This window comes from Acinonyx jubatus, chromosome E4, assembly GCF_027475565.1.
Source record: "Acinonyx jubatus isolate Ajub_Pintada_27869175 chromosome E4, VMU_Ajub_asm_v1.0, whole genome shotgun sequence".
Lineage (NCBI taxonomy): Eukaryota > Metazoa > Chordata > Mammalia > Carnivora > Felidae > Acinonyx > Acinonyx jubatus.
Genome location: NC_069395.1, coordinates 68191043 through 68214417, shown reverse-complemented (window position 1 = coordinate 68214417; position 23375 = coordinate 68191043). Strand labels below are relative to the sequence as shown.

The 23375-nt window shown below is 46.2% G+C and overlaps 1 protein-coding gene and 1 non-coding gene across 11 annotated transcripts in view; one reads left to right on the top strand and one right to left on the bottom strand.

Annotated features, from left to right (window-relative positions):
* Positions 1-23375, top strand: part of DISP1 (dispatched RND transporter family member 1) — a 185044-nt gene that overhangs the window by 70689 nt on the left and 90980 nt on the right. The gene's annotated exons all lie outside the window — the stretch shown is intronic.
* Positions 3938-4044, bottom strand: LOC113595693 (U6 spliceosomal RNA). Its single transcript, XR_003416264.1, has one exon. It is a non-coding gene; the product is annotated as a U6 spliceosomal RNA (small nuclear RNA).

Below are 23375 nucleotides of genomic sequence, written 5' to 3'. Positions count from 1 at the left end.
ACTGTTCCTGGGTTCCAGCCCCGAATCAGGCTCTGTGCTAACAGCTTGGAGCCTGGAACCTGCTTCAGATTCTGTATCTCCCTTTCTCCCTACCCTTCCCCAGCTCATGCTCTGTCTGTCTGTCTGTCTGTCTCTCTCTCTCTCAAAAATAAACATTAAAAACAATTAAATAGATAAAAGAAATCACCTAGGCATCAGCCTGCAGTACTGATGCACACAGGAATGCGGTACTCACTATTAGAGACAGGTACACTTGGCGAATTTCCAAAAATGCCTTTGCACTTTTAGCCAAAGTTACTTTTTTGTTTTCTCTTTGAATTTGCACCTGGGGGCCCCCTGCTGGATTTATGGTAATGCCTTCTCTCCTCCAAGGAGCAGACCAGGAGCCAGAGCCACATGTCCATGGGTGGGGTTAGTGCAGGGAAGGGCTCCGTGCTCACCCCAGTGAATCTGTGTCCGGCTCCACCTGCCCAGCTCCTCCGTGTCTTGAAAGTGGAGGACTGGAGGGAGGACCGAGCAGAGGGGCGGAGGACTGGAGGGAGGACTAAACAGTGGTGGGGAGGATGGGAGGGGATGAGCAGAGGGACAGAAGACTGGAGGGAGGGATGAGCAGAGGGGCGGAGGACGGGGGGGGAGGATTGACCAGAGGGGTGGAGGACTAGAGGGAGGATCGAGCAGAGAGGCGGAGGACTGGGGGGGAGGATTGACCAAGGGGGATGAGGACTGGAAAGAGGACTGAGCATAGAGGCAGAGGATGGGGGGGGAGGACTAAGCATAGGTGGGGAGGACTTAACAGAGAGGGGGAGGACTGGGGGGAGGGCTGAGCAGAGGGGCCAGTGTGGTCTTGGTCCAGGTTGGCAGTTTGCAGGGTGGAACACTGGGCCGTGTTCTCCCTTCACTCTCTGCAGACGCACTTCCATCCTAGTGGTGGTGGCTTTTGTCTTCACTCCTTTCTTTCATAGGGTTGTGTGGCCCCCGAGGTGTGGGGCCCGTGCACGTATTTGGGGTTCGTTCTGTATTTCCTTCTGTTGTGCACGTTTTGGAGCCCGAGATCAAGCAGATTAAAATGCAGGTACATGTTCACATCACTCGGGACTGCACGGTGACTTGTGGCTGGGAAGGAACTAACTCCTTGTCACCTCCCCTGTAGACCAGCCGCAGGGCCCCGCTTCTGCAGGTTCCGTAAACACTAGTATCCTTTTCTGTCTTGCAGAACGCAGCAGGGTGTTCGTGAAAATGACACATGAATCTTTTAACTAATATATTAAAATGTAATTAATTAAGTCCGATTATGGGGCAGGCCGGTTTGAATCAGAAAACCATCTGGGGTGCAGAACTGTAGGCGGAGGCAGTGTGGGCACAGGGTGGTGGCGGGTGGGGGGGGCTGCTGGTCCTGGCACTGGGTTGCGGGGGGGCCGGGAGCCTGGGCCTCAGGGCGTCGCTCCTGCATCTGTAACCTAGGGACAGCACAGGGCCCACCTGGCACACTGTTCACGTTTGATAAAGATCGTTGAATAAATGAGTGACCCTCAAGCTTTGGGGTTCCTTTTTATAAATTAAGAACCTTAATCTAGAAATGGAATGGCTGAGGCAGAAATGGGGCCACGTTTCTCCATAGCCTTTCAACAGTTAGTACACTTTTTTTTTAAATGTAAGTTCTGGTTAGTGCACATACAGTGTAGTGTTGGTTTCAGGAGTAGAACCCAGTGGTTCATCACTTACAGATGACACCAGTGCTGGTCCCAACACATGCCCCCCTTGGTGCCCATCCCCCATGCAGCCCATCCCCCACCCACCTCCCTTGTGGCAACCCTCAGTTTGTTCTCTGTGTTTAAGTCCCATGGTTTGCCTCCTTTTCTGTTTTCATCTTATTTTACTTTCCCTTCCCCTGTGTTCATCTGTTGTGTTTCTCAAATTCCACATGAGTGAAATCATGTATTTGTCTTTCTCCAACTTATTTCGCTTAGCATCATATACTCTAGTTCCATCCACATTGTTGCAAATAACAAAATTTCATTCTTTTTCATCGCCAAGTAGTATTCCATCACACACACACACACACACACACACACACACACACACACACACACCCCACATGTTTATCCATTCATTAGTTGGTGGACATTTGGGCTCCTTCCATAATTTGGCTATGGCGATAATGCTGCTATAAACATTGGGGTGCATGTGGCCCTTCAAATTAGCATTTTTGTATGCTCTGGATAAATACCTAGTAGTGCAATTGCTGGGTTGTAGGGTAGTTCTATTTTTAATTTCCTGAGGAACCTCCACACTGTTTTCCAGAGCGGCTGCACCAGTTTGCATTCCCACCAGCAGCGCACGAGGGTTCCCCTTTCTCCGCATCCTCGCCAATATCTAGTGTTGCCTGAGTTGTTAATTTTAGCCATTCTGACACATGAAAAGATGCTCAACATCACTCATCATCAAGGAAATACCAGTCAAAACCACGGGGAGATATACTTTTAAAACAAAGTTTATTTATTTTGAGAGGGGGTGGGGCAGAGAGAGAGGGAAAGAGAGAATCCCAAGCAGGCTCCACACTGTCAGTGCAGAGCCTGATGTGGGGACCGAACTCACGAACCATGAGATCATGACCTGAGCTGAAATCAAGAGTTGGATGCTTAACCAACTGAGCCACCTAGGCTCAGCCACTTACTACACTTTTTAAAACATTCATTTTATTATTGTCAAGATCTGTAGTAATTGGAACTGAGCCCAATATGTATACTATGCGATTTTTAGTTACACTGCTTCCATAAAATGACCATTATAGTTGTGATTAGCATATTATTTATAAATAGGTAATTATAATGATATTATGGAAGTACTTAAACATTTTGCTTTCTTGAGTGGTTAAAATATTTTTCTTTCAATATTTTTGCACTGTTTAATTTGTTAGTAAACCCTTTTGTGGAAGTTATTCAAAAGTCCTTTTAGTAAGTTATCCTCTCTGGACTGTCATAAAGTCTGCATTCATTGAGCAATATAGAATCGTTGATTCAGTGTGAACAGACTAGACATTGTCCAGCTCAAGCAGTTCCTTATTTAGAGGAGGAAACACATCCAAGTAGTGATGTAACTTCTCAGGGTCCTGTAGGTGCTTCACGTCGGAACTGCAGCTAGAGCCTGGGGGCTGCGGTTCCCTGTCCCGTGTGCCTTTCTTGTAAACCCTAGACCTCTAACTACCAGGTGACCTAAGCTAGTGTCTTGACGTGCAGCTTACCTGGGCGGTGCATTGGATGTGTCAGAATATGAGACGTTGAGGGGCAGCCGTACACGTAAAAGTGGTTTAGCAAAGCAGCTTTTCTCTCCCTGCTCGTGCTCACGGTGTGTGTCTGTCGCAGAGGGTTGATGGGAGGGAGCCTACGGGGAAAGGGTTGGGGGTCGGCGGACACTTGAGGAGGGGGACGTACCCATCAAGAGAAGGGCGAGCGAAAAGCGCGGGGCATAAAGGAGGCTGCGTCCACACCGAGCAGTTCCGCGGGCCTTAGAGAGATGGCGTGAGCTCTGCGTCTGCGGACGAAAGGCATCACCGGCACGGCAGTGAGTATGTGCGGTGCAGAGCAGTATGTGTCATGTTCCCAAAAATGAGAGAGGACCCTGCTTATGTGTGTTATACGTTACATGGAACACGTCGCTACGTATGAGGAATGTGGGCTTACAGGCACACATAGAACACGTACGCGTGGGTTGTGTGTGAGATGTTTCTATAGGTGATGTGAACGAGCCCGGAGGGGTAGTCAGGCTGTGAGCACTGATTGTCTCGGGGAGTGGGATTTGGAAACATTGTTAACAGTTTCTTTGTTTATGGTTATGTTGCTTACTTCATTACGAGAAGCATCTATTACTTTTGCTATTCACAATACCTAACAAATACAAATTAAAATCAGCCGATAGCATTGGTGTATTTATGATGCTTTAAAATACGGGCTATTTCATGAATTTGTATGCCGTCTGTATGCAGGGGCCATGGAATCTTTTCTGTGTTGTCCCAAGTTTAGCGTATGAACTGCTGGAGCAAAGTTGTTGGTAGTGGGTTTTTGGTTTGTTTTTTTTTTTTTTTTTTTTTAATCGAAGTCAGCTAGTGCACTTTCCCATCGAAGAAATACCCAGATTACCTGACTCCTGACTGGCTGACTTGGATGGTTTCTAATGCACTAAAATTCTTCAGTAACAGCATATTCAGAAAGGAACATCGTGAGGATAATTTTCAGATGTGCTTTCCCCTACGATCAAAGTTTCCAAATGCTTATATTCTTGATTCTAAGCATTTTCGTCTTATTTTACTTCATAATCTGTTGTATTTAGCAATAAGCTGATTACTATAGTATATTTACTAATGAAAGATGAATATTGTTTCCATGTGAAACCAAGGCTAATAAATTCTAACACCCATGATTCAATTAAGACTCAAACCTTCCTTTTGTCAAGAAACGAATTGCGTGATGGAATTGCAATTTTTATTTAGAAAGAGAACAAAATAAACTGTTTGCATTTTGCAGATTTCCCTAAATTCTAAGACCCTGAGTCTTCAACACCCCATCTAAGTGCAGATACCCTTGTAATTTTCCAACACCAGGGACGCCTCAGGTCCTAAGATGTTTTTTTTAAATCACAGTTACTAATAAAAGAAAAATATTTTTGAATGTAAATATTTTCTGGACGTTTGTTAGTCATAGGTTTTATGTAGTACTAACAAAGCCATTATTGACATAAAACTTAAAAACTAGGCAATTTTAAAACTCCCGAGAAAAATACCAGCAACAATTTGAGTGTATTTGGGACAGAGAAAACAAAATACTAATGCTTTTCTTGGCTGAGGTCTGTGTGCTATCATCAGTTGGTCTCGTGGCAGACTTTCATTTTTTCATTAAAGCAGCACAAAATTAGTATCTTAGAAGACCACGAGAGTGTAACCAAGACCTGATTCAAGCAAGCATGTCAACAGGGGTTCTTTCTCTCCAAGGAGCTAGTAAAGCCTGTGGAAACTGTGACCGGCTGATCTAGAAGCTCATAACTTTGAGGGTTAGTTGATTTTGGCTATAAAAGAACCAAATAAATTACACAGGGTGGAACAACTACAGAGAAAAACACAGAGGTCTCATCTTCTCCTTGGTCTTTGTACCTTTTGAGATGCAAGTAACTAAATGCACACAGTAGCTTTTCAGATGAAGTTGTTACAAGAGCCCTTCATCCCGCTGCTGCCCGCGGTGAACACAGCTCTGAGTGAGGGCTCGACCGTCACCAGGCCAGAGGAAACCATCACTGTGGTTTCCTGGTTTTGTGGAGGGTGCGGTGGAAATAGAAAGGTGGGGAGAGAATCCTGGGCTTTTTATGGGGTGGGCTGCTGGGGCATTTATTTAGCTTTGGGCCTTGCACTCATGGAGGGCCTTAAACTTACCTTTTTTGCATGATCTCCAACTAAGGGTGTCTGTGTAGATGTATTTTTTTTTTGTCTCTGTGTTGAAAATATTAAAATATAGAATATACGTTACTCTAAGTCTCTTTTGACGCCCCCACCCCCTCCATATCCGTGGAGCCTAAAAACACTATGAGTTTCGTGTGGCTTCTTAAAGGGCCAAAGACTATTTAAGCAGGAAATAGCGTCAGAAAACAGTTGTTAGATGCTTGTTATTGTGAATTAAAATGAAGGGCTCTTGATGTTGCATTTTAAGGTACGTTCATGATGCTGAAGTTGCCTGGAAGGAAAAAAATATGTGAACATAGCCAGGAGAATTCTGAAAAGGAAAGTCACCTGTCCGTCTGATGTGGTCTGTCAGAGAGCAGAAGGGGATGATGACCTCTTAGGTTGTCGTGAGAATTAAAAGGTATTTTTTACTTAACATTCTTAGGATAGTGTCTGAAACAGAAGAAACGTTTAATAAATTTCCTGGTTTAGATACTTGCTTTATTTCATAAACCTTTATCACTTGCTCCGTGTCTGTGGGGAGGTCGATCGGTGATGATGGGGCAAGAGTGGAGTAGATAATGTGATGTAGATGTTTCATCTTTAATAGAGTCAAAGTCAAGCAGGTTCCCGCACGTTGGTGAGTAGTTTTGCACACGGACCCTTCTTGCCGGCGATCTCACTTCTTAGTAGTGCAAGTGTTGGGGCCGCCGACTTCCCACACAGTCGGAAGTTTGTGTAGAACTTGTGACAACAAAAAACTTAACTACTAATAGTTGACTGGAAGCCTTGCCAGTAACTTGTCAATTAACACATATTTTGTATATGTGTTGTATACTATACTCTTACAATAAAGTAAGCTAGAGAGAAGAAACTATGAGAAAATCGTAAGGAACAGGAAATACCCTCACGGTGCTGCCCCGTAAGGCACCTGTGTATCGGACCCGTGCAGTTCAGACCCGTGTCGGTCAAGGGCAGCTGTACGCTGGAGAATCGTCTCCGCGTGTTGAGGAGACAGACGCAAGGAAGTCCATTAGGGCGCGGTCGTAGTTGTAAAACACCAAAACTCCTACCTGTCCAGCAGAGCTGTGTGTGAGCTAGGTCTCAGAAGCAGCAGCCAGCGGACGTTTTGGACCGGCGGACGTGATGGGATGGCACTTACAGGAGGTCTGAGGGAGTGCAGAACAGCTCACCCGTTGTGTATGGACGCACGTGGAGGCCTGGCGTAAGACGTGCTTGGAAATGAAAACCCTGGTTCAGGAGAGCGGTCACCTCTTCGGAGCGAAGAAAGGGAATGGGGTCCCAGTCTGTTCTGTTCCGCAGGGGAACCCACTGCCTGTAATAGTTCATGAAGAAAAACGGGCAGGAAGACAACATTCAGACATTTTCATAAAGCTGGGAGGCGAGGGCAGGGCCACTCGCCGTGTTAGTGTCTCTCTCCTTGCTTTGAAACGTTTCCCATGCACACAAATGAGGTAAGTATGTGGAGATCCTGTAAAAGCAGGAGAGGGAGAGAGAGTGTGGCCTCTGGAGGCTGAGACGCTGGTTTTTCCTCTCTGTGCTGGTGGCTTTACCTCTCCGAGCTCGTGACCGCATCTGTAAAACAGGGACGGGGCGCCTCGATGACTCCGTCGCTTAAGCGTCTCACTCTTGGTTTTGGCCCAGGTCGCGATCTCACGGTTCATGGCTTTGAGCCCCAGGTCGGACTCTGTGCTGACAGCTCGGAGCCTGCTTGGGATTCTGTCTCCCTGTCGCTCCCCACCCCCGCCCCTCCACCCTCAAAATAAATACGTAAACACTAAAAAAGATTAAATAGGGGTAGTAATATCTCTATGACACTTTGTTAGGAATTAAGAGCTTACCTAAAGTGCCTTTTATAGCTGTTGGTGCAGAAGTTCCAAGAGCTGGGAATAAATACTGTCTGAGCAACAGCGGACGTTGTCCGTGCCCTCACATAACTTTAGAGTCTAGTGGGGGAGACAGAGGGTCAGCTGTCAGACACGTGAAAGTGACACCTGTAATCTGTGTCTTAAGGACAAGTGCAAGGCACCGTGATTCCCTTCTTCCCTGAGACATGCCTGAGGGCTGGGCTTTGAAGAAAAAGCAGGAGCTCAGTGCAGAAGACGGGGTAGAGGGGTCCAGCCCGAAGGAACAGCCCGGAAGTGCTGCAGGAGGGCGCCAGGCCAGTAGGAGTTCCCGAGAGGAGGCCGAGGAGGCCGGGGGTGGAGTGGAAGTCCCAGGGGAAGGGCCGGTGCCCAACAGGACTGAAGACCAGGCACGGCCGGGTCTGCAGCTCTCTGAACGCTCCGCCGGGTAACTTGGGGTGTGAGGAGGGCAGTCAGTGGAGGACACTGGTAGACCGGAGTCCCTTAACATCAGGGTGAGCAGAAGAAGCTCTGGGAGGACGGTTCGGAAGCAGCTGTAAACATGGGACGTTGTTAGGAAGTCCTACAAATTGGTAGCTGGGTGGCCCAGAAGAGTCCGTTTAGGTCGTTGCTTCAAACGAGACGAGAATTGAGAGGCAGAAGCTGCATCCACAAACCAGTGGGTTGTCTTTCTCATCATCCACGGGATCGGAAAAGAGTTCTGGTCCTCTCTTAGTGCTTTTTGCCAGTAGCTGTTCACCTTGAAGGTCACCATCTTTAAACACAGTAAGAGTGCTTTGCTGCATAGATTCTTCAGTTTACGCTGTTCTGCAGACACGAAGTTAAAGCCTAAAATGGATAGTGAAAAATACCAAGGAACTTAACAGTATTTTGAAAGGATTCCTTTAGGTATAACCACCGTTGCCAAAATAACCAGTGATAGGCCCACCCGTTCTCACCGCCAGACGAAATGTTTAATCCATTAATGTTTTAAGTGTTTTCCACACATTAATGAGTTAAACGGACACCTGTTGAGGGTTTACTAGTCTGCCCAAAGCTCCACGCCGTGCGTCCCGTGGTGGGTGATCAGTAAATGACTTTGTTGGTGCGGTGGACCTGCTCCCCTTGGTTTCTGAGGCATTTCAGGGGTCTCTTCCAGCAACGAAGGGGCGGCCAGAAATAGAGCAGAAGGAGAGAAGGTGGGGGCCTGGGCTTCAGACACTGGTTAGTAAAAGATGTAAAGCTCATTCCTCATCGGTCCCATTTCAAGGGTGCTAAGGAACCAACTCAGTCTGAAAACCAGGGGGAAAGGAAAGAACCAAGGATTTCAAGTGTAAGTTAAAAAAAAGACAAAACAACAACCAGAGAAGTACAGAGAGCAACATTTTTAAATAAACGTTTACCATAAAATTCTGTTATGGGAATGGACCTTTGTATAACTGGTTCCCTGTTGATGGAGAATTTGTTTGTTTTCTCCTTCTCTTCCTCCTCCTCCTTGAATCCACAGACGGTACTTGTTTCTGTTATTTTGATGAACTTTAGGTTAGTCACAGGGTAAACTGTGGCAATGGGACTTCTGGGTTAGAAGGTATTTTTAAAGGTGTAGTAAAGATATTAATAAACCCCACCGTGTTGTCCCTCTGGAAAGGTCACCCCACCTTGTCACCCCACACACCTTTATATAAATATAAATAAAAAAATATCTCTTTGTCTTTTTTTTTTAATGTTTATATTTATTTTTGAGACAGAGACAGAGCATGAGTGGGGGAGGGGCAGATTGAGAGGAAGACACAGAAACTGAAGCAGGCTCCAGGCTGTCAGCACAGAGCCCGACGCAGGGCTCGAACTCGTCAACCGTGAGATCGTGACCTGAGCCGAAGTCGGACACTCATCCAACTGAGCCACCCGGGCGCCCCAGGGGTGTTGCAGTCTTAAAGCTAGCCTAGTGAAAGTTGAAGCAGCATCTGAGTGCTGTGATCTGAATGTAATTTAGTTTTGAGTAAATTAATTTGTATTATTTTTTTTTAACTTCATATTTTTTGGCTAATGCTTTTTATTCATTTCTAATCAGGAGTCTTTAAATTTAATGCTTTGGTTGGTCCAGGGTGCACTGGGCTTCCGTTATACTTATGGACATGTGGCTTCACAAGGAGGCACAGTGGGTGTTACAGGAAGGTCTCGGGCAGGAGCTGGCTATATGGTGTGCCCCGATCTTCTCAGCACAGAAACCCCAGAGGAGAGATGGGGTTTATAATGAGCACTACAGCACGTTACGGGTGAAGCGTTTTTGTAGACTCTACAGTCATGTGGAAATACAACATTACACTTCTTATAAGTTTACTTACTTTTGAAAGCAAAACCTTTAATTAAATGTTCTTTTTAAAAACTTGTTTTTTCCTTTTCCTAAATTTTTTTTTTTAACGTTTATTTGTTTTTGAGACAGAGAGAGACAGAGCATGAACGAGGGAGGGTCAGAGAGAGAGGGAGACACAGAATCTGAAACAGGCTCCAGGCTCTGAGCTGTCAGCACAGAGCCCGACGCGGGGCTTGAACTCACAGGGTGTGAGATCATGACCTGAGCTGAAGTTGGACGCTCAACCGACTGAGCCACCCAGGTGCCCCTAAAAAAATTTTTTTACTGTTTATTCTTTTTTTTTTTTTTTTTTTGAGAGAGAGAGTGAGACAAAGTGTAAGTGGGGGAGGGGCAGAGAGAGAGGGAGACACAGCATCCGAAGCAGGCTCCGGGCTCTGAGCTGTCAGCACAGAACCCGACGCAGGGCTCGAACTCACAAACCGCGAGATCATGACCTGAGCCGAAGTCAGACTCTTAACTGACTGAGCCACCCAGGTGCCCCTGGAATAGATTTTTGAGTGAGCACCTTCATAAATGCTTATGTGTGTTTGTGTATTCAACATGTGCACATGGAATGAGAATGTTTGGCCAAATTAAAACATTTAAGAAGGCAGTTAACTCGGTTCGTGGGTTCGAGCCCCACGTCGGGCTCTGTGCTGACAGCTCGGAGCCTGGAGCCTGCTTTGGATTCTGTGTCTCCCTCTCTCTCTGCCCCTCCTCCACTCACATGCTGTCTCTGTCTCTCAAAAATAAAATAAACATTAAAAAAAATGAGAAAAAAAAAAGAAGGCAGTTAAAAAGGAAATTTTGACAGGTGCCTGGCTGGCCCTGTCAGCAGAGCATGGGACTCTTGATCGCGAGGTTGTGAGTTCAAGTGCCACATTGTGTATAGAGATTGCCTAAATATAAAATCTTAAAAGAAGAAAAAAGAAATTTTGAGTTGAGGGCTTTAACTATTAGCATTTAGAAAAACAGCAAATACATTCTTCTCTATAGAATTAGAATCTTGGCAAATCTTTAAAGGAGCTTTGCTACGTGAACATACGAGGAACCTGTCTGATTTCTTTCTGAGACTGATGTGGAGACGTTTCAGCATTTCTTAATGTTTCCCATTATGATCTCTTTACCATATGTGTTCATGTTGTGAGATAAAAAACTTGTACATTGCAAATCACATAAGATTGCAAATAAATATTATAACGTTATTTTCCTCATCTTTTACGACTTAGCCTCTAAATTTAATTCCTCCTTGCAGGCATGTGAATTTTCCTTTACTAATAGATGGCTATTCCAGTCACCTGCACCACAAAGGAGCTTTTTCTCTCTCTAGTGTCGTATCCTGGGAACGGCAGGAATTTGGAAGAACCCTGCAACAGAGGCAGAAGGAGCAGATTTGAGTTTCGTGGGGTTTTGTCTTGCCTGCATTACATTTAAAAGTATCTTTGTCCAGAGAGGGAAGAAGAAATACTTCAGATTTGCAGGTTAATGTAACGGGACTAAAGTCTTCTCTTTGTAACTTTGTGAATGGAGAAGAATATTCTCTGTATGTTTCCTTTCTTCTAGTTTTAAAACTTCCTAAATATTTCACTTCTAGGCCGTTTCCCACTTCTCTGATTTGGTTTTGCGTGGGATTTGAGAACAGAGAAGACATTTTGTGGAATCATAGAAACTTATCTTCCTGTGAGCGGTCACACCTGCCGCAAACAAACGATGCCACAACTGAGAGCGTGTCAGACGCCAGCGTAGGGTATCTGTAAATATTCAGAAGTTAATACATGGGGAGAAGTTAAAAATGTTATTAGAGAAGAGGAAAAGGATACACTTTTCACAAGACTTTTTCAGAAAGAATGTTGAGGTCTGTCACATGTAAAGACTTCAGTACGACTATGATTGGACCAGCCTTTAGGAAAGGTCTGTGTATCCGTATAGCAAAAAGACTTGTGGGATAGTGCCATGAAGTAAAGAAAGGCGAGTTAAAATAGGACAGGAGAGTAATTTCATGTTGTTTTCTGAAGAAGATAAGGCCCGGTACTTGTTAGGTTGAGGGGTGCAGAGCGCAGCTTGATCGTGTAATTCTAAAAGTACACTTGTAAACGTACCTTAAGTACATTCCTACCCTCCGACCCGGTCGTTCGAAGCATAAACATTTATGATAAGAAAATAATTTAAAAGACTTAAATACAGTTGCAGCAGAAACCAAGGGTGTACATACGTACAGAGCTTTTTATAGAAACGTTACATTTTCCAGAATAAAGACCCTGTGTTCGTGGCACAGAGATGGACGATCACCAGAGTCCCGTGCCGTGGCTGGTCAGCCGTACGCGTGCACGGGTCTGTTAATTGTGCACAGGTAGTTGTACATCTGCTTGCGAGGGGCAGTCAAGGCTCCGGAAATGTGCGCCCTGGAGGGTTTCGGTTCTGTGTTCACACGAGGAGACTGGGCAGTCTGCTGGTTTCACTTACAAGTCGGCAGACACAGAGTACGTGAAGGGCACAGCCGTGGAGGCAGTCCCACTTTGTGTGGAGAGGGGGGACTCTGACGGTGGGGGAAGCCTCCAGAGTGGAGCTCTGTGAAGGCGGGGACCCGTCCTGCCTTGCGCATCTCGGCGTTGCCGTCGAGGACCTGCTCTCAGCAAATGATCAGTGTTTCGTCTGGTACGCTTTTCTCTAAATTCTGGTTGCTTATTCGGGCTTCTAAACCCCTGTTCGGTGACTGCATCCGAATCACTCGAGCCCAATTCTGGGGCTCCTGGGTGGCTCAGTCGGTTAAGCGTCCGATTTCGGCTCAGGTCACGATCTCGCGGTCCGTGAGTTCGAGCCCCGCGTCGGGCTCTGCGCTGACAGCTCAGAGCCTGGAGCCTGGAGCCTGCTTCAGATTCTGTGTCTCCCTCTCTCTCTGCTCCTCCCCCGCTCACGCTCTGTCTCTCTCTCAAAAATAAATAAGCATTAAAAAAAATTTTTTTTTAAATAACAACTTCCTAGGTCTCCATTCCCTGGAATTCTTATTCCTTCGTGTGGGCCTTTATTTCTCCAAGTTTTTATTTCAAAATAATTTTAAACCTTCAGAAAACTCAGAGAGTTCCCCTTGACTCTTCACCCAGCTTTTCTTCCTGTAACCCGATGAGACTGTAGCCCAACTGTTAAAACGAGGAAACGAACATTATCACGATACTATTAACTGATCTGTGAGCCTTGTTTGAATTCTGCCAGTTTTCCCATTTATATCCTTTCTGTGGCCCAGGATCTGATCTGGGATCCCACGCTGCACTGAATGGTCTTGCTCTCCTGGTCTCTCGCAACATGTGCTCATAGCTCTTCAGTTTCTTTCTTCCGCAACCTTGGTAGTTTTGAAGAGCGAGCTTTAGTTTCTTGGTCAGTGTCCCTCAATTTGGGCACGTGTGGTGTTTTCTCATGACCGTATTGAGCTTATGCCACAGGAGAGAGCTGTGCACGTGTCAGTGCATCACATCAGGGGGTGTATGATGTCAGTAAGTCTTGTTACCGATGGTACTGACTTTGATTACTTAGTTAATGTTTCTGCACAGCGTTTTTACTCTGTAAAGTAACTCTTTTTTCCTTTGTCATTCAGCATCTCGCGAGGAGATCTTTGCAAATACCCTGTTTCTCAACAAAAATTACCTGAGGCGGAAGGACCATAGTAACACTTGCTGCATTCAGGAGCATCAGTGATTCGGCTTTCAAATACCCTGCTTTTCTCATCGGGGTTGGGACTCTTCCGTGCAACAAGCGTCACTATGGAATCGGCTTGATTTTCTATTTTTACTGCTCCGTCTACTTTCAGTAGTTGGGAAGCCACTGTAAGAACTGCCCCTTTCCCTCACTTACTTGTTTATATTCCTGTGTCCCCGTGAGTATTTGTTGTGCGGGTTTCCGTCCGTCACCGTCACTTGCTCACTTTCCTGCTGCAGTCGTTGCAGCCTTGGCCGTCGGGAGCTCCTCTGAGTTAGCTTCTGTCTTCTTTCCATATTTCCTTAAAAAAAATTTTTTTAACATTTATTTATTTATTTTTGAAGCAGAGAGAGACAGAGCATGAACAGGGGAGGGGCAGAGAGAGAGAGGGAGACACGGAATCCGAAGCAGGCTCCAGGCTCCGAGCTGTCGGCGCAGAGCCTGACACGGGACTCGAACCCATGAATTGCAAGATCATGACCTGAGCCGAAGTCGGACACTCAACCGACCGAGCCACCCAGGCGCCCCTCCACATTTCCTTTGTTTTCTAGCACGTACGTGCTTTGAATCATCACAAGATCTCCCAGTCTCCAGGCTCGTCTTAGTTTTACCTGCAATGGCTCTCAAGTTCCAAGGGTCCCGGGTTTCTTTTACCAGAAGGTGGTGTTAGAAACCAAGGTCGGGGGCTGAACGTGCTCCTTGCTGCTGGGGTGTTAGTGCTTGGAGGCCCTTGGCGTGCACAGGGCTAGTAAGCACACATGCGTGTGCCAGCACGTCTGCGTGCACACATCTGTTTCTGTGCCTGTTGAGATACACGTATCTCTCTCTGTATATTTACACACACACACAACCGTGAATTTGTGAGTTCTTATCTCTGACTCGGATCCAGTGGGACACGGTTCTTCCTAACCTTCCCCCTTCTCTTACTTGTGACCCTTTTCTCCGGCAGCGAGAAACTTGGCTCCCACTGTCTGCAATATATTTTACTTGTTCACACTGTGTGTACACAAAGAGCAGTGACTCTACCTGGAGGCAGTTTTGTCCCCAGGGGGCCATTTGGCAATGTATAGAGACATTTTCAGTCTTCACAATTCAGGTGGGGGAGTCTAATGGCGTCTAGTGAGTAGGGGACCGCCTGCACGCGCAAGACAGGACGAAGAATGAAACGGACCACAGTGCCAGCAGTGCCAATGTTGAGAAACCTTGAATGTCCAGTAGTTTCGGAATGGTCGTTTACCCCTGTGAAAAATAAATTTACTGGGGCGCCTGGGGGACTCCGTTGGTTAAGCTTCTTTCTGACTGTTGGTTTCGGCTCAGGTCATGATCTCACGGTTCGTGAGTTTCAGCCACACGTGGGGCTCTGTGTTGACAGTGCAGAGCTTGCTTGGGATTCTCTCTCTCTCCCTCTCCCTCCCTCCCTCCCTCCCTCCCTCCCTCCCTTTCTCTCTCTCTCTCTGCCTTTCCCTGCTCATGTGCATGCTTTCTCTCTCCCTCTCAAAACAAAAACACAAAAAACAAAAAAAAAACCATAAAAATGAATATACTAAGTAGCATATAATATTTGTGTAGTTATTTTTTTCTTTAGTCTTACAGCATTTATTCAAAACAGTGTCATCCAGAGTTTACTTGGGTTTGTTCCTTCCCCCACTTCCTTTAGTATGGTTGTTACTCACTTAGGATACAGTTAGGGTCACGGTTACTGTTTGTACTCAGTTGGGGTTTGACTGATTGAATATGTGAAACGTCACGGTTCTAAAAGAGCAGTACACAAAGATCCGCTCCCAAGGTGGGAATCTGTTTTCACAAGGTCCCCAGATGATTCCAATACTCACCTGTTCAGAACCGACGGTGTAGCTTATGGGCTTTGAAGTCAGACCTGAATTTAAACCTAGTCTCTTACCAGGTATGTAATGTCGGGTAGGTCCCTTTCCACCTCTGAGCCTGTACTTCCAAGGGTTGTTGTGACGATATGAAAACATTCATGCAGTGCTCGTCACAATGCCTGCACACGGCACCCAGGTGAGAGCTGATCTCGTTCTTCCACGTATCCATTTAACAAGCAAGTTGTGTTGCTGCTGTGTCCTGAGGCCCCATACTGCTTCCTCATGAGGCCGAATAAGGAAGACGCTGTTCGTGCCTTTGAGTAGTTCACCTTCTAGGGAGGTTCTTGGCAGTTTTGCAGAAGATACAATGGCCATTTCCTACATTGATGTGTGATATAAGAGACTAGGATAGTAATAAATCATGATTTTATGGAAGCTTGTCCCTAGAAAGCCTCACTGGTGCAGACTGTGTGTGCGCTTGTCTGGTGAGCTATCGTGGTAAGAAACAACAATCTAGAGACACAGGTAGTATGTGTCTCAGACTCTGTCAGATAGAAGACAATCCAGGCTTCTAAGGATGTCTAGATACCAGGCCATTTGAGTGAAGTTGAATTCTGTAGTGAGTGTCTGTAGTCCGATGTTTATGGTTCTTAGATACCAGGCATTCAAGTGATTTTTTAATGAGTGCTTTTCAATTTCATTATGTGTACAGATCATCTGGGGATTTAGTTAAAAAGCAGAATCAGAGTCCGTAGATGTGGACGGGGGCCTGGGAATCTGCACTTATACCAAGCTCCCAGCAGATGTAGTTGGCCGTGGGTCCCAGCAGATGTAGTTGGCCGTTGAGTTATGAGAGTTATTACACGACTTTGAAATTGTATTTTCTGGCTTTCGGTCCTAGTTCTTGTACTTACTAGACAGGCGCCTGTTAGGAGTGGTTAATTTCACTCTGCATGTTGTATGATGTTATTAGCTATCGAACTCAACACATGTAACAATTAACATTTTAAATTAACAACGTGAAGACAAGCCTCCAACAACTAATTGGTAGAATCGACAGACGAGTGTCATAATTTGGTGTTGCAGCTAAGGATGTCCTTCCATTTGATCTACATTTTATCTGTGAGACTTCCCCCCTCCCCCCGCCCCCATTGTGACAGCCACTGACATGGATACCTAAATAAACGAAAATTAGGACCAGAGTTTTGGTTTTGTTGTTGTTGTTGTTGTTTTGTTTTGTTTTTGTAATTAAGCTCTATGCCCAACGTGGGGCTTGAACTCACAACCTGACAGCAAGAATTGCCCGCTCTACTGACTGAGCTGGCCAGGTGCCCCAGGACCAGAAGTTTTAAAAAATATATACGTATGTTAACACTGCTCTCACTATATTCATGTATAAATAATAAATAAAAAATGTTTTAGTGGAACAGTTTTTGAACTACCAATAAATGAAAGAGAATAATGTATTGTTTACATTATCCTGTTAAATTTTCTGATTTGTTTTTTCTTAATTAATTTTTTGGTATAGAAGTACATTTCTGTAATTTATATTGTAAATCGAGGGTATGTGCTCAAGGGTACTTTACCCATAAAGGGTGGAAGAAGAAAGTTTAGATTTCACTGCTATGGAGCAGAGAAAAAAATGGCTTTCTTTTGAAAAAACATTGAGGGCAGATGTTAATGGTTTGCCACTCGGACTAAACGAAGCTCTCCTTAGGGTGTTTGCAGGGTATCTGACACTGAGAGACTGTGATTCCCTTGATGTAGTGTAGCTGGAATTGGGGGCCCTTCACTTGGAAGTAAATGTTTGTGGTGACACAGCGTCCCTCCCCTCCCTGAAGCAGAGGGCAAGGGACCCTAGAATTGAGGTGACCGGCTAGTCTGTTACATTAACTAAGTGGAGTTGACCTAGTCCCGGTTCATGAGGGTTCTAAGGGTCTTCGGAAGAAAGCAGTTGTTATAGGTGAGTGTACATGGATTAGCCTGCCTGCTTGGAGCCCCGCTTTTCTCGGTCTTTGAGCCCGAGTGCCCAGACTTTGCGCTCCGTGGCACCTTTGACACTCTTAAAATTGGTGGAGGATCTCAAGGAACTTCTGTTTATATGAGTTACAGCCATCAGTCATTAACCACAGCAGGAATTAAAACAGAATTTTAAAATATTCATTAATTCATTAAAAAGATAAAACTATTGCATGTCAACATAAATAACATATTTCATGAAAAGTAACTGTATTTCCCAAAAGAAAAATTAGAAGAGTGGCATTATTGTACATTGTTTACAAATCTCTTTAATGTCTGGTTCACTAGAAGACAGTGGATTTTTCTCTCTGCTTTTACACTCATTCCACTCCCTCTGTCACAATATGGCGCATCGTGTAGCCTCTGGAAAACTCTGTTGGACACTCATGACCCATGAAGAGGGGACCGACATCACGTAGATCTGACCTTGCTGGCACCCTGGAGGGGCCTGTGGGAACCCAGGGTTTCCCTTCATCCTGGGCTAAGGAGGGAGTTGCTGTGGCTGTTTGTGGCCAGCACAGGGCCAGGGGCTGGGCCTGCCTCTCTGGAGAGGCTCGGCGGGGAGCTTGGCGGGGGCTCGGCTAGGGGTGCCTTCTGGGTGCCCCGTGTCCTGTTTCAGTCTCCCGGGCCGTTACAGGTCTCAGATCAAGCTTCGTGGCGCTCTGATAGCCCACAGGCCGCCTGGGTGTGTATCTGCTGAGTCCAGTAAACTCTTCTGGACGAACCTATTCCAGGTTCACTGAGAAATCAATTAAATGGATAGAATTTGCTCAGTTTCTAGTTTTTCTCTTATAAATTATTCGTATCTGTTCTTTTTGTTAGTCAACATTAGCTGGAAAGACAAATGAAAGTTTTATTATTAATGTAAGACCTTGAAATGATCATACAAAATTGATACACTTGTTTTTTGTTGTGGTATATAGGCCCTCGGTTGAGTTTTGTTAAATATATATATATACACGGTAATATCTTCTGCAATGAAATTACTCCTAATATGTTGCAGAATCAAATATATCCCGTTTTATGCCACGTCACGTGGAGTCCGCCTGGTATTTCATAGAGTACCGTGATGTTCTGGTGTTCTGCCCAGTGAAGAGGTTTGTAAACCCTGCAGAGGGCGACCGGGGAGGCGCTGTTTAGGCCTGAGCTGCTGCGTGTGATGTAGCACCCGGAGCCCCCGCCATCGCGGCCGTGGGGACACGGGGCAGAGACTCGGCGATCCCTCCCCAGCCCGCTGATGGGGCTGACACTCAGGCTCCTCCCGTGTCTCTCCTCCATGGTTTCCTGATGCTGATGGCAGACGGGGCGGGGGCAGGGACCCTGAGTATTGGGTGCCGGGAGACGGGGAGCCCAGCGGCGGGGACAGCTGCCACAGCTGACCGTTAGCACTTGTTTCGTTGGCTGACGATTCAGGCCCCGGCGCGTTCAGGAAATGTGTGCGGACCTACCGTGGGCTTTAGAATCACGTCGAAGAAATCGACACACTAAAGCTGGTGTTTTGAGGAAGCTGCACCGACTGTGAGAAGACCGTGTTTGCATCTCCCTGGTGAATAAAACCTGCCTTTCTTCCTCCGGGAGGATTAACTAGCCAGGAGGCTGCTCTTTGAAGCTGCTGGACTTGCACAGGCCCGGCCGGCAGCCCAGAGGTGGAGGAAGCCGGTGTACTTTGATGTCAGAGCTGATTTCAGACCATCTTAGGTTGCGTTTTCTTTGAAGCACCGTGATTCTAGGCGACCTCTGCGCACGTAGGGCCAATCAGTTGACCTAGAAAAGCCTAGAAAGAAAAGGCCTTTGCCGAAGAAAGGGAGTTGAAAATAGCTACAGGTTATTTGAAATATCATGTTTACTTAAAGAGTTTTGAGAGAGATTATTTGGAGTTAATCTAGTTTCCCTAAAAGCACGAGGTTAGTTGTTCAGAATGATTTCTTGTGGGAAGTTACGATTGGTTGTGGTGCGCCCCTTGGAATTCTCTGGGCTCCGGCAGATCCGACTTGCAGATGTTTCTGGGAGGGGCCTGTTTAGGGTTCGGTGCACAACTGCATAAACACGGAGTGTTTTAAATACAGGGTTTTGAGTCGGAAAAAATAAACAGGCTGAAGGTTCAGTTCAGAGATACGGAGTTACCAGGTTTCTTTTCCCTGATGTCAGGTTAATGGGAAATTGGAAACCGAGAGCTGGTTTGTGCTACCCTCCTACACCTTAAAACGTTGCTTGTCAGGACAGGCACATTTTTAAAATACTTGTTTGAATACCTGAATTATAAGCCTTATTTTCCTGCCAGCTTGTCACCCTTCTGAATGGTTGTTCTGATAACACAGCATCTGGACACTTCTCAACCAGTTGGGATTAAAAGAAGCTGGTCAAAGTGTTTTCTTCTCCCTTTGCTCTTACGTCCGCAGGCCCGGGTACTTTCTGGTTTCAGGCATGATCGTTTCTTAAACTAAGTATTTATAAACATCACACTGCTTTTTTTAAAAAAACTTTAGGGGCGCCTGGGTGGCTCAGTCGGTTGACTGTCTGACTTCAGCTCAGGTCATGATCTCACCACTTGTGGGTTCAAGCCCCGTGTCGGGCTCTGTGCTGACAGCTCAGAGCCTGGAGCCTGCTTCGGATTCTGTGTCTCCCTCTCTCTCTGTCCCTCCCCTGCTCATGCTCTGTCTCTGTCTCAAAAAAAAAAAAAAAAAAAAATTAATTAATAAAAACATTTAAAAAAATTTAAAAAACAAAAACAAAAAAACCACTTTAATCTTTTTTTTTAAATTTATTTAAACTAAAAACAACAACTACGTTTCTCCTACCCTCTACTCCCTCTCCCCACCCCGCCACCCCTGGCCCCTACCAATCTATTCTGTGTACCTTTGAGCTTGGGGTGTCTGTTTTAGATTCTACAATAAGAGAGATCATACGGTGTTTCTGTTTCTCTGTCTGACTTATTTCAGTTAGCATAACGCCCTCACAGCCCATCCATGTTGTTGCAGATCACAAGGTTTCATACTTTTTTATGGCTGAGTAATATTCCATATTACATGTACACACACACACACGCACGCACGCCAGATCTCTATCCAGTCGTCTGTCAGTGGACACGTGGGCGGTCGTAAATAGTGCTACAGTGAACAAGGGGTGGGGGGGCAGATATCTTTTCAAGTTAGCCTTCTCATTTTCTTCAGATGAGTACCCAGAAGTGGGATTGCTGGGTCGTAGGGTAGTTCTGTTGTTAACTTTCTGAGGACCCTCCACACTGTTTTCCAGAGCGGCCGCGCCCCTGTGCATTCCCACCAACGGTGCACGGGGGGTCCCCTTTCTCCGCAGCCTCGCCAGCACCTGTTGTTTCCCGGGTTGTTGATCTTGGCCATCCTGGCGGGTGTGAGGTGGTATCTATCTCATCGTGGCTTTGATTGGTGTCTCCCTCGTGATGAGTGACGTTGAGCATCTTTTCGTGTGTCTGTTGCCATCTGTGTGTCCTGTGTGGAAACATGGCTATTCGGCTAGTCTGCCCATTTTAAATTTTTTTTTTCAACGTTTTTTATTTATTTTTGGGACAGAGAGAGACAGAGCATGAACGGGGGAGGGGCAGAGAGAGAGGGAGACACAGAATCGGAAACAGGCTCCAGGCTCCGAGCCATCAGCCCAGAGCCTGACGCGGGGCTCGAACTCACGGACCGCGAGATCGTGACCTGGCTGAAGTCGGACGCTTAACCGACTGCGCCACCCAGGCGCCCCTGTCTGCCCATTTTAAAACCACGTTTTTTTTTTCTGTTGAATTGTGTGCGTTCTTTCCATATTTTGAATATTAGGCCCTTAGCAGATGCATGGTTTGCAAATATGTTCTCCCACTCAGTAGGCTGTCTTTTCGTTTTGTGGATGGTTCCCTTTGCTTTATTACTTAAAAACACCACGTTGCTCTTGTGTTTAATGTTTTCATGCTCAAAATAATGATGTCTCTGAGGATGGAAACAGAGCATTTTCCTAACTTAGCAGGTGGGAGTGGGGCTCAGAGGTCACAGTAGGGGAGGAGTGACCCTGCTCTGGCCCTTCTTCAGCCACTGCTCCTGCTTCCGCAGGGACTCTCCGGGGGGCCGGGCTGCTTGGTCTTTGAAAGGTCGGTTATGGAACTCACAGCTGTGGGAGGGGAGGGTCAGCAAAGTGGGTTCGAGTGGGTCCGGTCTGCCTGAGGGTCAGCAGCAAGCCGGCTTTTCATACCCATCGTTTCATTCGAGACCATCCCCAGTAAAGGCTCAGCTTTCTGGACTGACCCCAGGCAGCGACCCGCTGCGAAGAGATGCGTGCGCAGCGGAGGGAGGCCGCCGGCAGTGTCTGCTTTAGGGTGAGCCTCACACGTGACGTGCCGGCCACTACGTCGTGTGAGCGAGACGGAGCCATTGTCTCCGTGGACGTTGCACCGTATGCCCACGTGTGTGGAACACACCGTCTTCTCAAGAGTACAGGTGTCTTTCTTGAGAGACAGAGCGGGGGAGGGGCAGAGAGAGAGGGAGACACCGAATCCGAAGCAGCTCCAGGCTCCGAGCTGTCAGTGCAGAGCCCGACGCGGGGCTGGAACCCACGAACCGTGAGATCGTGACCTGAGCCAAAGTCAGCCAGCTGAGCCACCCAGGCTCCCCTAAAAAGGTTTTTCTTAATGTTGCCAGCGTTACCTCAGCAATATGTAATATTCAAAGGAAGACAGTTTTCACTGTTGACAATCTTGAAAAAAAATTCTAAACCTCTATTTTGCTGTTTCAGAGCAGAAACCTTAAGGAACAAACTATTGAGAAGTTTTGTACCTGCAAATCTAAATCATTTTGAAATCAGTCATAACTGAGAGCTGTGCATTTTGAGTTCTTTTGTTGAGAAGAACTCTTTTTTTTTTTTTTTAATTTTTTAATGTTTATTTTTGAGAGAGAGAGCTCAAGCAGGGGAGGGGCAGAGAGAGAGAGAGAAAGGGAGACACAGAATCCGAAGCAGGCTCCAGGCTCCGAGCTGTCAGCACTTGACTCGTGATCTCCGAGATCATGACCTGAGCCGAAGTCGGGCACTTAACCGACTGAACCAACCAGGTCCCCTGTTGACAAATCTTCTTAAATATTAAATATCAGCTGGAAAACAGAAGTAAATGATGAATAGTGTATTATTACTAAAAGAGATTTCCTTTAGTATGTAGAAGATTACAATCTGCAGACTTTTACCATTTTTAACTGATTATAGCTTCCTTATAAGGAACTGCCCATCATTGTTAAACAGGCTCATTTATTCAGCCTATGTAATTGTCCACTTCGTTCTTCGTGACCGACTTTTTGTTACATTTTGCGCTGGAGACACAATCAGAAGTGAGTGGAACACACATCTCTTACTGTTTATCACCTGTTCATTTAACAGATAATTCTTGAACACCAGCCGTGCACCTGGCACTGTTCTGCAGGCTGGGGTCGTGGTCCGTGGAGGAAGAAGCAGTCAGTAAATAATGGGTGCTTAAGCTAATTCCAGAGAGGGATCAGTGCTTCACAGATGGGGAGGGCTAATCTGTTAGATCTTTTAGGCTGCTCTGCGTTATAGAAGATGCTAGTACGACTAATCACACACATAAATATGATAAATGCCGAGCAGGAAAAGTAGAGTCCTGTGAGACTATGTAAGTGAGGAGGTGGGGACTAGTCCATTCTAGGGAGACGGGAGAGATTCCTGGGGGAGGTCACATTTGAGCTCGGATTTGAATGTTGGCTAGGTGTGCTGGTCTCCAGGGGCCGCCATATCAAGGCCACAGACCGGGTGGCGTAAACAATACGGAATTATTGCCTTACAGTCTGGAGACTGTAAGTCTGAGATGAGGGTCCTCTTCTCCAGCTTCTAGTGATTTGCTGGCAGTCCTTAGGGTTTCTGGCTTGTACACTCGTCACCCTGTCTCCACCTTCATCCTTACACGGGCATTCTCCCTGTGTGTGTTCTGTGTCCAAGCTTCCCCTTTTATAAGGATACCAGTCGTATGACCTCATCCTGAGAAATTACTCTGTATTGGCCCTGTTTCCAAATGAAGTCACATTCTGGGGTGTTGCGGGCTAGGGCTTCAGTATATACATTTGGGGGACACGGTTTAAACCAACCACAACACCAGGAGTTTGCAGAATGAAGAGGGAGGGGAAACCTCTTTGTCAGGAAGGAAGGACAGCACGTGAGGGTCTTGTGTTGGAAAGAAGTGTGGCTCA